Source organism: Heterocephalus glaber, unplaced genomic scaffold, assembly GCF_053883595.1.
Source record: "Heterocephalus glaber isolate CG9 unplaced genomic scaffold, H.glaber_assembly_v1.0 deba00001561, whole genome shotgun sequence".
Taxonomy (NCBI): Eukaryota; Metazoa; Chordata; class Mammalia; order Rodentia; family Bathyergidae; genus Heterocephalus; species Heterocephalus glaber.
In genome coordinates, this window is record NW_028258349.1 from 2328071 (window position 1) to 2341043 (window position 12973).

Genomic DNA, 12973 nt, shown 5'->3' on the forward strand with positions numbered 1-12973 from the left:
AAACCTTAAAATTGAACTTCATTAACTATCATTAATGAAGTGCATTGAATTTTCTCATCCAAAAAGATACGCTCAAGTCCTAACTGCCAGTACCTATGAGTGTAACCTCATTTGGGAGTAGAGTCTGTGCATATGAAATCATTAAAATGGCCAGTGTAGGGTCCAGGCCTGTAATCCCAGCACTAAGGGAGGCTGAGGCAGGAGGATTACTGCAAGTTCAAGGCCAGCCTGGGCTACATACTGAGTTCAAGGCCAGTCTGAAAAAAAAAAAAAAGAAAAAAGAAAAGATGAGGTCAGACTGTTAATTATGGGCCCCAAATCTGATGGCTGGCATCCTTACAAGAAGAGAACAATGCTCAGAGATACAGGGTAGGAGGCCTTTGTTAGGAGGGAGGCAGAGACTGGAATGTTGCAGCCACAAGAGATGAAGAGGTACTGGGAGTCAGCAGAAGTTAAGAAAATGCAGGTACAAATTCTCATCTACAGGTTTTAGAAGACGCAAGGCCTGCTGAGTCCCTTGAGTTTGGATTTCAAGCCTCCAGAACTGTAGGAGAATAAATTTTTATTACTTTGCACCACCCAGTTTTATGAACTTTCTTTTTACAATAGCCTTAGAAAACTAATAAAGTTACTCAAATTGCAGTGGGTAAGAAAGGAGCCCTGGAGAAAACAGAAGTGTGCTGACATCCTCACACTTCAGGTTGGGAAGTCAAAGGACATAATCTAAAAATAGGGGGCTAAAGATCTATATAGTATCAGAATTTGACACCTAATCACTGGGTGAAATAAAATGAGATATTTTTAATATATCAGAACACACAACAAATTAAACATAGACCACATCATAAAGTATTTTAAAAATAATTTAAAAGAGAAAACACATATTTGTTAGCCTACCACTTCCAAACCACACGAGGAGGTGTAGGAGCCGCTTGAGCTGCGGAGGTGAAGACATTTAGCAAAGAACTTGGCAGTGCCTCTGGAGGAAAAGACCCAGAGGTCAAAACAGAAAGGATTTGGGGCCCTGGATGTGGTGGGGAAAGGGTCTATGATTATTTCTCCAAAGCTACTGTGATTGACTAAGGAAGAAACTTTAGAGAACGGAGGAAGATGACCCCTCAATTTGGGAGACAATGACCTTAGATCCAAGCTCCTGGGAGGCACAAACAGCTGGATACTATGTAGGCCTGGTGGTCAGAGAAGCTGGTGTGCCCTAACTACTTTTGGAGCTGTAGAAAGAGTATGAATGGATGCCAATATCTAATATGTCTAAGCATTTTAAACTTATAATATTGGGGTTTTGTTTGAGACAAGGTCTCCCTCTGTATCCCGGGCTACCCTTGAACTCATGACCCTCCTCTCTCAGGCTCACTCCTGAGTATAAACTTACAATGTAAACTAAAAAAAAAAAGTAAAAAATGAGATCTTCCCTCCTATCTAGATCAAAACACCTTTTCAAGGACTTGTGAGGCTAGGCTTGCATTTAGAATTATGGGACTCCTCACATTCTGTGTCCAAGCGAGATGGTACAGAAAGAGGCCTCTCCACTCAACTCTGGCACCTTCCTGCCCTGAAAGGGTCTCTTGTAGATTTGGGGCACTTCACCTGCCAAGTCTAAGCTCTGTCTAGCCCTTACAGATAGCCTTGCACTGGATACCTGCCTGTCCTTATTTGCACACCTTCAGGCCTAGTCAGACTTCAGGGATTTGTACAGGTGTTTCTTAGGTCGCACACACCAGAGCATGGCCCGGAAGAGGGGCGCCTGTCCAGGTGGGAGTGGACCCTTTGACCCTGAATGCTCTTCCCTTGGCACTGGGGTTGGGCATTGGGGTATGTGCTAAAGAGGGGCACATTTTCCTCAGTTCACGTAGGGAAACTATAAATGTGAGAGAGGCACACAGATTGCAGGAAGGAAGATGGAGGAAGGGAGGGAAGGAGACAAAGGACAAAGGTTTTGTGACAATCTTTCTTCCCGCTTTTCTGCCACTAAAGCTTCTTGCTACCCTCTGACCTAGGTGACAGTCGGTATATCCAGCATCATACACATTCCCTTCAAATATTCTTTAGCTGTCCCTAAAAGTTACCAAAATGCACCGTAATCATGCTGGAGAATTCTGCTAAAAGGTCATATCCATAACATTAGGATTTGGCGCTTTCACTTCTGCAGCCTGGGTTTGATTCCCCATCAGGAAAAAGGTTTTTATCATTGATTTGCACAGTGTTGTGCCCACCAGAACCACGCCCCTCGGTCCTCAGTTCAAATTATCCAAGTCTTCATCATCTCTTGCAAATTTCTCTCAGATGTTTCTATAACCAATTTTGAGAACCCCAGGATAAAGGTCAATGGGGAGCAAGCACTGATTTCATGTAACTTGCCATTTTAGGAGCATTTTTTTTCTTTTTTAATCTGCTATAGTTCATTTTACAGGTAAAGGTAACTAACATCATATAGAAATGTGTTCCTAATTTTATAAAAGACCAAAAGAGTTGAGAGTGGTTTTCCACTCTAAAATATGTAAATAAGTACAATAAGCTGGTTGCACTTTCTAATTGGAACTTGGGAACAGCTACCAGCAGTGGACCTGTTAACATTACCGGGACAATCTGCATCTCTGGACTGAAACTGCTTCTAGAGTTTCAGTGAACTGGGGGCCCTATGAGGGGGGTGTACATTAGAAGGAGGGAGGGAAGAAGGAAGACAAGGAAAAAGAACAAAAGAAAAAAATACATCTGTTATTAAAATTGTGCCTATGCTAATTAAACTTTTCTAGATTTAGAAGCCTTTTGAAATAATTCATTAAACCCAGATCAGTAATTCTCAACAGAGCAGGGTGCAAGTGAGTGAATTTACATAGACATTTTTCTTTTTCTTTCTCTGGATACCGATACACTTCAGAACTATCAGCCAATGGTGAACCTTGCTTAAAACCAAGGAGGTAGCAAAGGAGATCCCAGGTCTGAAAACATGTTTCCCTGACTGGGAATCGAACCTAGGCCAAAGCAGTGAAAGCACCAAATCCTAGCCACTAGACTACAGCCAAGAGGGGCTATAGTGTTTTGGCAGCACCTCCTTGGAAAAAATCTTTGAACCAAAGCCATGAAACACTTGGTACAGGTTAGAAATCGTTAGGGGGAATCTGAAGATATGTTCTTAATATTTTAAAGTAATTTGATCTCTGAACAGAGGTTTTGTAAGTACAGTCCAATTAAACAGTGGAGCCTGCACATGAACAGAGAAGATCCCAGCAATATTTTTGTCTGCCTTCCTCATCGTTCATTTACACATAGCATTGCTGTACCTGAAGATCAAAGAGTTCCCAGCGGACAAGGCAGTGGGATTCCTCAAGACTCAGAGAGCATGGGAAGCTCGTTGCCTCTGTGACTGAGTTACAGACCAGGCAGCGCTGGAGGCCTCTTCCCATTCTCACCAGAATTTGCTTCAAAGGCAAAAAGCAGGCAGTGGCATTCTAAGTAACATGAATGATCACAACCATGTATGCTGAAAATGATGCCACAGAAGGAAAGGGGGAGACAGGACAATCACACCCCTTTTCCCTTTCAGTCCTTCCTGACTCATCAGTAGGCCAAAGGCAGAAAATGGTACCATTGTTACTGGAGGGGCAGCCCCACCGGGCCCTGCTCGGTGCTGTGTGGTGGTCTTTACTCTTGGATCCTCCTGGAGAAAGCGCGTAGGTAGGTCCATACACAGGACCCGAACTTAGAAACTACAAGTGTTAAGCACTTTATTGAGCAACAAACAATGTAGCTTTGTTGGGGAGGAGCCTGCACTTGGTAGGCAGGCCTAAAGGGGGCTGTCCTGAGTCTAGGTTGGGTTGCCTCGAGAGGTCTTAGGCTTTGAGCAGGGGTCAGGTACTGTGAGTGATGGGCTCTTTCCAATTAACTAGAAGTTTGCACCTCCATGTCGGAAGTGGGAGGTTTTGAACTTACAGGGACTTAGATAGGACAAGCAGAGGCCCAACCCATGGAGAAGTGAAAACAGCAGCACAAATGTGCATGAGTGAGGCTTCATTGGACATGCAGGGTCTCCATGGTTCAACACAAGGCCTGTGCCCCTAGGTGTGACTGGGTAAGCCTGGGTACAGGAGCCTCTGCAAGGGGTGTGCTGTGCCCTTCTCAAGAAAGCCTAAGGGCCACAAATCAGGAAACCCAGCCATAATTTCCTCCTGGGGACATTCCTCCTGCTGCCAGTTTCCCAGCACCAGCTCCTCTATCAGAATATGCTTATCTAGAAGCGAATTAAAAACAGTTGAATGAATTTGTGCAGTATTTCCACTGTTCTGGTAAGGACAAAAATACATGTGCATGTAGGAGCTATGAAATACAGGGTATGTAATTTTTGTTTTTGTTTTTGATACAGGGTCTGGCTGTGTAGTTCAGGCTGTCCTTGAACTCACTATGTAGCCCAGGCTGGCCTTGAACTTGAGGGGATCCTCCTGCCTCAGTCTCAAGTGCTGGGATTATAGGTGTGCACCACCATGCCTGGCTTGGACCGTGTAATTTTAGTGGTTCTGCATATGAGCTAAATTCTTTTTATGTCTATAAACTGTATCTGTGGTTTATTGTTATATATTTTAAGTTGATCTGTTAATTTATTATTTTATTTTTTATTAGTACATGTTTGCTGTATGTAATGTTTACACTCATTTTAGGGAGTAAGTACATATACTTAACGTATCTTAATCTTTTCATTCCCACTCCCCTCTCTTTCCTTCCACCTCCCCCCATCTCTAGATCCTCTTCCCATTTGCAAAAGATCTATCTCTGTTTACTATCATCTTTTATTTTGTTTTTAGAAATTATTTATACTTATACTTTGGGCATCTCATATAAGAGAATTTGTGTTATATTTAATCTTGTGTGTCTCATTTATTTCACTTAATATTATGGTGTCAAGGTGCATGATATTTATATTAAAGTGTCATATTTTAAACCCCTTTTTTGTTGTATCGAACAAGATGGCCTTCCACTTCCTACTACAATCAACTCTAAAGCAGAGGCATTTTTTTTTTTTTTTTTTGGTACCAGGGATCAAACTGGGGACCTTGCGCAGCAGGCAGCGGAACCACTGAGCTAAATCCCTGGCCTATGGCATTTATTCATTAATTATTTAAGTAATAAATGCATATTACAAAATTTTCAAAGATAAAGAGTAAAACATAGGCCTCACTAACAGCTTTTCTCCAAGCACCCAGTTATCCCCAGAGGCAATTAGTATTAGTAGCATATTCTTTTTATTTTTTAAGAGTAGGAAAAATTTATTGAGAGAAAGATAGCTTCTGTCTAAGAAAGACAGAAGGGGGACCAGAAAATTGGGTTGCCCCACTAGAGTAGTCTTCATCCTTTCAGCTATATGTGGGCATATTATGTATGTAAAAGGTAATTCTTCCTTTGAGGTACTGTGTTTTCTCTTGCAGTGAAAGACGTAATACCTGCCAGATGTTGTGGTTCACCCCTGCAATCCCAGCATTCGAGAGGCTGAGGCAAGAGAATCGCCACAAATTCAAGGCCATCCTGGACTACACAGTGAGTTCAAGGCCAGCCTGAGTTACATTGTGAGACTCTGTCTCAAAAAACCCAAAAAGGTCCATCGTCAAAAACTAAAAACCAAAAACAACAAAAAAAAACCCAAAACCTAATTTCTTTCTCTTGGGTCAAAACGTTCTTTGCCAAGATAGGCTAAAAGAGTGACACTTGGCTTCAGTGTAATAATCCATGTTATGAACATACTTCTGTATTTTTTTCTCATTTAGCCATAAATATAGATCTTGTCATGAAAATGTTGGTGCCCTGACTTGCTGTGTGTTCCCCATGGCCTGGCACATGCTAGGAAAGGGCTGCACTTCTGAGCTGCACCCCCAGCCTGACACTGACTTTTACAATGATTACCTATTCACTCTGGAGAGAAAGGCATCAAGAAATAGGTTACCAGGGCCAGGGATTTAGCTCAGTGGTTTCACCACCTGCCTTGAAAGTGCAAGGTCCTGAGTTCAATCCCTGGTACCAAAAAAAAAAAAAAAAAAAAAAGGTTACTCTGCACTGCTGTGGTTTCCCTAAATTGATATTATGTCTTCCCTTCCTCCTGCCATCTTTGTGGTTAATGTCTTTTTAAAAATCCATGCTGGGTTGGGGATGTGCTCAGTGGAAGCATGTGTGAGGTCCTGGGTCTGATCTCCAGCACCACCCATCCCCAAAACTGTCATACTGGGCATGGTGGTGCATGCCTGTAATTCTAGCACTTGGGAGGCTGAAGCAGGAAGATTGTGAGTTGGAGGCCAGACTGGACTGCATAGCGAGACCCTGTCAGAAAAAAATACAGAAATAGATAGTCATCAAATAAATAGTTCTATTTCATCACATCTCCTAATCATGGGCATGGGCAACAACTGTGTTTTGTTTTGTTTTTGAGAAGCTATATAGCATCAAGGTTAAGAGATTAAAATCGAGAAGCCATAAAACCTTGTTTCAAAACTGGAGCTACCTTCTCTACCTTCTGACCAGATTATAAATTTAATATCCAATTTTCTTCCCTGAAACTAAAACTCCTCTACTGGACTAGTTTTATAACATGCCTTACCTTCCTGTCACCACCACCATCCGCACCACAGAGGAAAAATTCCTTTCCCAGTTGTTCCCTTTGTTACACAGGTATCAGTGTCAGGAGGGGGAGGGGAGGAGGAAGAAGACAATGAGAAATGAAAGAGCGAAGAGTCAAGCACAGATTAAGGTTTACAAGGAAGTGGGGAGATGAGAGACAGGAGAAGCTCTGAAGTTCTGCAACCCAGCATGGGGAGAGAACCCCAGCTTCACGCTGAGGTGGATTCCCACCACCACTGCACGGGAAGAGGTGACCGACGCTGCTGTCACGGTGACTCAGCTCCCTACAAAGCACTGCCTTAGGAAGGAAGCCGGGTGAGGACCATGAGGAGTAGGGCATGAAGACAGACTGTCCTGAGCCAGATAGGGCGGAAGGGACCAGCTGCGGGCGACTTCCCATTCCTCAGGACAGCCCCATGTTCTCCCTGATCGCTGAGATCACAGGCACGGAAGCGCTGCCTTCTTGGAGACTGATAGGAGGAAAAGACACAGGCACAGCTTTCTGGGCTCCTGGTGTGGAGGGGCAGGGACTTGCCTACACCGGAAGGGGCTTCTTGAGGTATAATGAAGGGTCCTTGAGTCCTGGATTACCCTAGCTGTCATATACCACATATAAATGAAAATTACTCAGTAGAGAACTCCCTTAGCAGGGAAGCCATTGAAGCGGTACCTTCCGTATCATTTATTTACTCCAGTTCCCAAAGTATATTCCATTCTTTCTTCTCGGTTACATTGTGGTCTTGCCCTCTCTAGAGAACGTTTGTGGTTGGCACCTCGTCATACCCACGTCTTTTTCCCATTTGGGGGATTTCTGGAATTTGTCAGCCATAGTGTTTGAGTGTGCTTAATCTCATCACAAAGATTAAGAGTAGACATTAACTGATTTAACCCCTGTACACAGGGACAGGTCTGTTCAAGTTCTGCAAGAAATAAACACTTTTTCCTTCTGGATGTGGACAAGGGCGCCCATAGCCCGAGTTGCCAGTCGTCGGTATTTTAAGAACATGAGTGGCCAAGAGATGGAGGGAGGAGGGAGGCAGCGGAGGGAAGTGAAAAGAGTTGAGATGTGTTTTGTGCATGTACCAACTCCCCACGATGTACGGAATCCTTGTGTACTGCAAACATGCACTCAAAAATTTTAAAAATTAAAAACAAAGAACATGAGTAGATAACCTGCCAGAGAATGGAGTCCACACGGAGAAGAAGGACCAAGAGAAGTTTCTGAGCCTATATAAAACTTGCCTGAGAGCACATCTACCTAGCACCACCTAGTGAGGCAGGAGTTTCCTTCACCATTCAGGCCAACGAAAGTGAATTTTCCATCAAAGTGGCTTAACTAGATAAACTCGCTAGTGTCTGCATTCAGCCATCAGACACGGCAGAGGTACATTATGCACAGCCTCAACCCCACAGCCTGCCACCAATTGCGCAGTGAGCTTCCTGGGGAGGCGCCGGGAAGTCCTCCGTGCGCGCCCCGCGCTGCGCTCGCGATCCCGCGCTCCCTGGCTCTTTCCCGGGGTTGGATGAGGCCAGGGCGGTGCTTGGCGAGGCCTAGACACAGTCAGGATCCATCACATTTCAGGGGTTGTTTGCAAAGGTGCTACTACCAACCAGTTTCCGTAGTGTAGTGGTTATCACGTTCGCCTCACACGCGAAAGGTCCCCGGTTCGAAACCGGGCGGAAACAGTGGTTGTATTTTTCTTCTGGTTCCGTGAAAATCCGGAGAGGAATTGGCCAGCGGGCTCCGAGGCCTCCTGGGTCCAAGTTCGCTAGCAGACACACAGGCGCGGGCGAGCGCGGACGATGGCGCCCCCCTGCGGCCCCCGGGGTGACTTGGTCCCCCGAGGAAGGGAGACTTTTTCAGGCCAGCAGGAGCTCGCCATGCTTCTTCATCTTCTTTTCTTTTTTTTCTTTTTTTTCTTTCTTTCTTTTCCTTTCCTTTTTTATTTTTCTTTTCTTCTCTTTTTCCTTTCTATTTTTCTTTTCTTTTTCCTTTCTTTTCCCTCCCTCCCTGCCTCTTTCTTTCTTGAAACAAGAAAAGTATGACCTTTTATTAGGAAAATTGCCAATCAATAGAAGGAGATGAACAAACAATACAGATAATAAGATTAGCAGATTAATACTTTAAAAGAACAGTTATAAATATACTTCACATACTCAAGAAGGTATAAAGAGACATGAACATAGTAAGATACAGAAGAAATAAAAATATACAAATAAAATATATTGGCTAGGGTTCTCTAGAGAAACAGAATGGATAAAAAACGTGTATAAATAGGGCATAGTGCCGCATGCCTGTAATCCCACCACTTGGGAGGCTGAGGCAGGAGAATCACCACAAATTTGAGGCCAGTCTAGGCTACATAGTGAGTTCAAGGCCAGCCTGAACTGTATAGTGAGACCCTGTCTCAAAAAATAAAAGTATAATTATGCAACGGGATGTCCCTTCAGTCCGTGTGTCAGAATTGAGCTATGTTATAAGACACTAAACGGTTATACCATAGTATAAGGTTATACATTATTATAAGGTTATATTATATATTATATTATAGGACACTGAGTACTAGAGAATTGCTCCATGTGGAAAACCCGTATCCTTGGTGTCAGAAGTATGTAAGGAGAGGAAACAGAATTTTCCTTCAGCATACTGATGTGCTAAATGCTAAAGAGAAACTAAGGCTGCTGCAGGATGTGAAATGTGTATCTTTCTCTGGCCTCTGTGGCGTGTGTGTGTAAAATTCTAAACAGAGTGCCAAAGGATCCCACAACTCATCCCCACTCTGCCGCCCAGAAAGTGACTTTCAAGTTAAGACCTGAAGAAAGTGAGGAGGCGTGTGGTAGGTAGGTACCTAGCAGACAAACTTCCAGGCTGAGGGGCTGCAAGTGTGAAGGTCCTGTGGCAGGACAAGCTGTTGAATTCCAGAAATAGCAAAAGACCAGTGTAACTGGATCAGAACGATTTAGGGGGAGGTAAAGTGCCTGAGAGGACACAGTAAGGACTATGGCTTTCACTTTGCATGAGACAGGAGCCTGGAAAATGCACTTTCCTGCAAGGTACAAAATGACAAAGGCAGGGCAGGGAATGCATAGGAAAGTAAAAACTCAAATAACCAGAACATGTGGTTTCGCTGGGGCTTCCTGTTGATATAGTAGAGGAAAGAAAACTACAGCAAATAGAGGAGGGAAGGGATAACTACAGCTCCCCTGGCAGCCCCACTTCTTCTCTAGCCCAGAGTGGTTAATTCCTTTCCTTCATCCTTGTCTCAGAGCAACCACCCTAGCATTCCCAGATTGCCCATTCCACTAGCTCCTTTCTAAGCAAAAACTCGTAAAGGCCCAGGAATTTAACTCTGTGGTGCTGTGTCTGCCTTGGAAGCACAAGGTCCTGAGTTCAATCCCTGGTACTGAGGGAAAAGAAAAAAAGAAAAAGAAAGTAAAAACTGGTAACTTGGGGGAGTGGGGAGGAAGAGGAGAGGACACATTCCTCAGAGCTCCATGGACTCTGAAAAAAATTCATTCTGCTAGTCAGAATATTTCAGGACTTATGGAGAATATGAACAAAGAGAGAGATGGACCACACAGTTGGGCCAGGACCTTTCAAAGTTTATGAGAGGAAGCAAGGCCACAGTTTCCCATTGAGATTGTAATGCAAGTTTCAGTAAACACAGTAAAATGAAATTCATAGGAGGCCACTGTTTTGGACTAAACTCCTGTACTAGAATCAACAGAAAAAATAAAAATGGAATCGGACATGCTAAAGGGTGACATGTCACCAAATCAAAGCCAACTTGTTTATCTGACCTAAAAAGTCAAGAGAGAGACAATAGCTACCTCTCCAAACAGACCAGTTTTAGCCAGTATGATAGAGAAATCCCCTCTGCTTTTTCTTTTTTTTTTTTTTTTAGTATCAGGGATCGAACTCAGAAACTTGCATTTGCCAGATAGGCACCAGCACCACTGAGCTAAATCCCCAGACCCCCTGTGCTTTAACCCTTATACAGAACATAACTTTGAAGAGTCCAATCTGCTTTTGTTTTGTTTTGTTTTGTTTTTGGTACTGGGGATCTAATTCAGGACCTTGCGCTTATGAGGCAGGTGGAGGAACCACTGAGCTAAATCCCTGGCCTTGCTTTTTTGTTCTTTAGTCTTTTTCTATGAAGCCAAGCTCCTCTACTCAGCGCATCTGAATATCTTTTCTAAATAATTGGATGAGATGCTCCTTTATTTATGAATCACAAATAAGAGCCAATTAGGTCATTTAACTATACTTGTTGAAATTTTGTCTTTTGACAACTGCCCCTGAACTTAACATTTCCTGTGGACTAAGGTGGTCTCATCTTGTTTTCTTTCTGCTGCCACATGGAGCCTACACAGAGGCTGCTGTCTCTACAGGTCCCAGGAAAGTTCAATGAGTGTAGAATCAATGAGGCTGGCTGAAAAAACAAGGAAGTGGTTGGATCACAGACTTGGCCTGAAAGGAACAGTCTTGGGGAGGCCTCAGAATCTGCCACTGATAGAAAAGTGCTGTAGCCTTGGCTTCTACAGAAGCCATTCCCCTGGCCAGTAATTCTTCCCAAGCTCAGGTACTTCAGGCAAAGGCTCTGCATACTGCTGAAGAGACCAGCCTCATTTGGGAGGCTGAGTCAGGTGCTACAGGCTCCACTGTCCTGCTGAACTCTAGTAAGAAGACTGGAAAATATTTTCCTTTGTTCAGAAACAGCCAAAGCATGACAAAAGCCAAAATTCCTTATTCAACTCCCATAGTTTGGCCCTCTGACTATATTGTCAAAAAGCTAGAAGTACTTTGAAGCCCAGGCATAAAGAGCATTAAAGAGAGCATCCTGCTCTTGAACCTGTTCAAGGTCTCCAACGTACATTTTGTTTGTTTGTTTGTTTTGGTACTAGGAATTGAACTTGGGACCTTGCGCTTGCGAGGCAGGCAGCAGCACCACTGAGCTAAATCCCTGGCCCACCAAGATACATTTTTAATGGAAAAGACTAGAGTGCAGAAATGTGTGTGTAGTATACGGAACCTGAGCAAGGAAAGATAGATGAAATATACTTGTCCACATGTAAATATCATGCACACATATACACAGAGACAGTCTATGAAGGTCACACAAGAAACTGCTAACGGTGGTTACTTATGGGAAAGGGATGGGGAACTCAGGATAGCGATGGAAAAAGACTTTCTCCTTGGACACAGTAGGTCCCCCACCTCATTGTGCCCACCCTCCTTGTGCCAGGCTTCATTTTCCAGGGCTTCATTTACCTCAAGTCAACCTCAGTCTGAAAGTATTATGTGGAAAATTCTAGAACTAAACAGCTCATAAATTTTAACCACTTTTATTACAGTTTACTGTTATAATTGTTCTATGTGATTACTGGTTTTTTTGGTACCAGGGATCAAACTCGGGACCATTCACTTGCGAGGCAGGTGGCGGCACCACTGAGCTAAATCCCCCACCCTTGTTTTTGTTTTTTTAAAACAAGGTCTTGCTATTTAGTTCAGCCTAGCCTTGAATTCACTATATATCCCAGGCTGGCCTCAAACTTGTGGGGATCCACCTGCCTCAGCCTCCCAAGTGCTGGGGTTACAGGCGTGCACCACCAGCCTGGCCAACTTTATTATAAGTGTATAAGTTATGTATATATAGGAAAAACAGTACTGTTGGCTCAGTGTGTCTGGGTTCTTTCTATCGTCGTTTGTTTGAGACAGGGTCTCTTCCTGTAGTGTATCTGGGTTTTGAACATACAGAATCTGCCCAATTGTAGATTGAAGATACTTGAGGGAAAGGTACAGACTTTTTCCTTGTTTTTTCCTGAACAATATGGTGTATCAATTATTTATATAGTCTTTACATTGTTGTCGGTATTATAAGTAACCAGGGACGATAGCATAAGTATAGGAAGTGTGTAGGTTGTATTCAAATGCTACACCATTCTACCATAAGGGACCCCAGCACCCACAGATTCTGGTGTCCACAGGGACCCTGGGACTGGTCATCCTCCAGGGCAGTCTGCATAGAGGGCTCGGTGCTTTCCTGTTTCAGCATCCACTGGGGACTCTGGAACGCCTTCCCTTGGACAAAGGGAGACTGTCATACTCGTTGGTGTCTGAATTATTTTTATTATGTTCACTTATTACCTATTCAAAAATACACAGTGTTTTTAAGATAAAGAAACATACCATGAAGGCTAAATAGAAATGTGGGAGATGCATGTGGCCTAAGTGAAAATATCAGCGCAGCCCAACCTGGAGTGGGCAGACGACTTCAAGATATATGAGTAAAGAAGTCTCACTGGGTAAAGACAAGATCACAAGCGCGTTTTCTAATTCTTCATTTCACAAAGAAAA

The 12973-nt window shown here is 43.5% G+C and overlaps 1 protein-coding gene and 1 non-coding gene across 3 annotated transcripts in view; both read left to right on the forward strand.

Moving 5' to 3' along the window:
* Window positions 1–5438: 5438 nt before the first annotated feature.
* Cfap126 (cilia and flagella associated protein 126) overlaps window positions 5439–12973 on the forward strand; it is a 38958-nt gene continuing 31423 nt past the window's right edge. For both annotated transcript variants that reach the window (XM_087190892.1, XM_087190894.1), the window contains exon 1: window positions 5439–5544. The gene's annotated coding sequence lies outside the window, so the exon portion shown is untranslated. The remainder of the gene's footprint in view (window positions 5545–12973) is intronic.
* On the forward strand, window positions 8229–8301 carry Trnav-cac (transfer RNA valine (anticodon CAC)). Its single transcript has one exon. It is a non-coding gene; the product is annotated as a tRNA-Val (tRNA).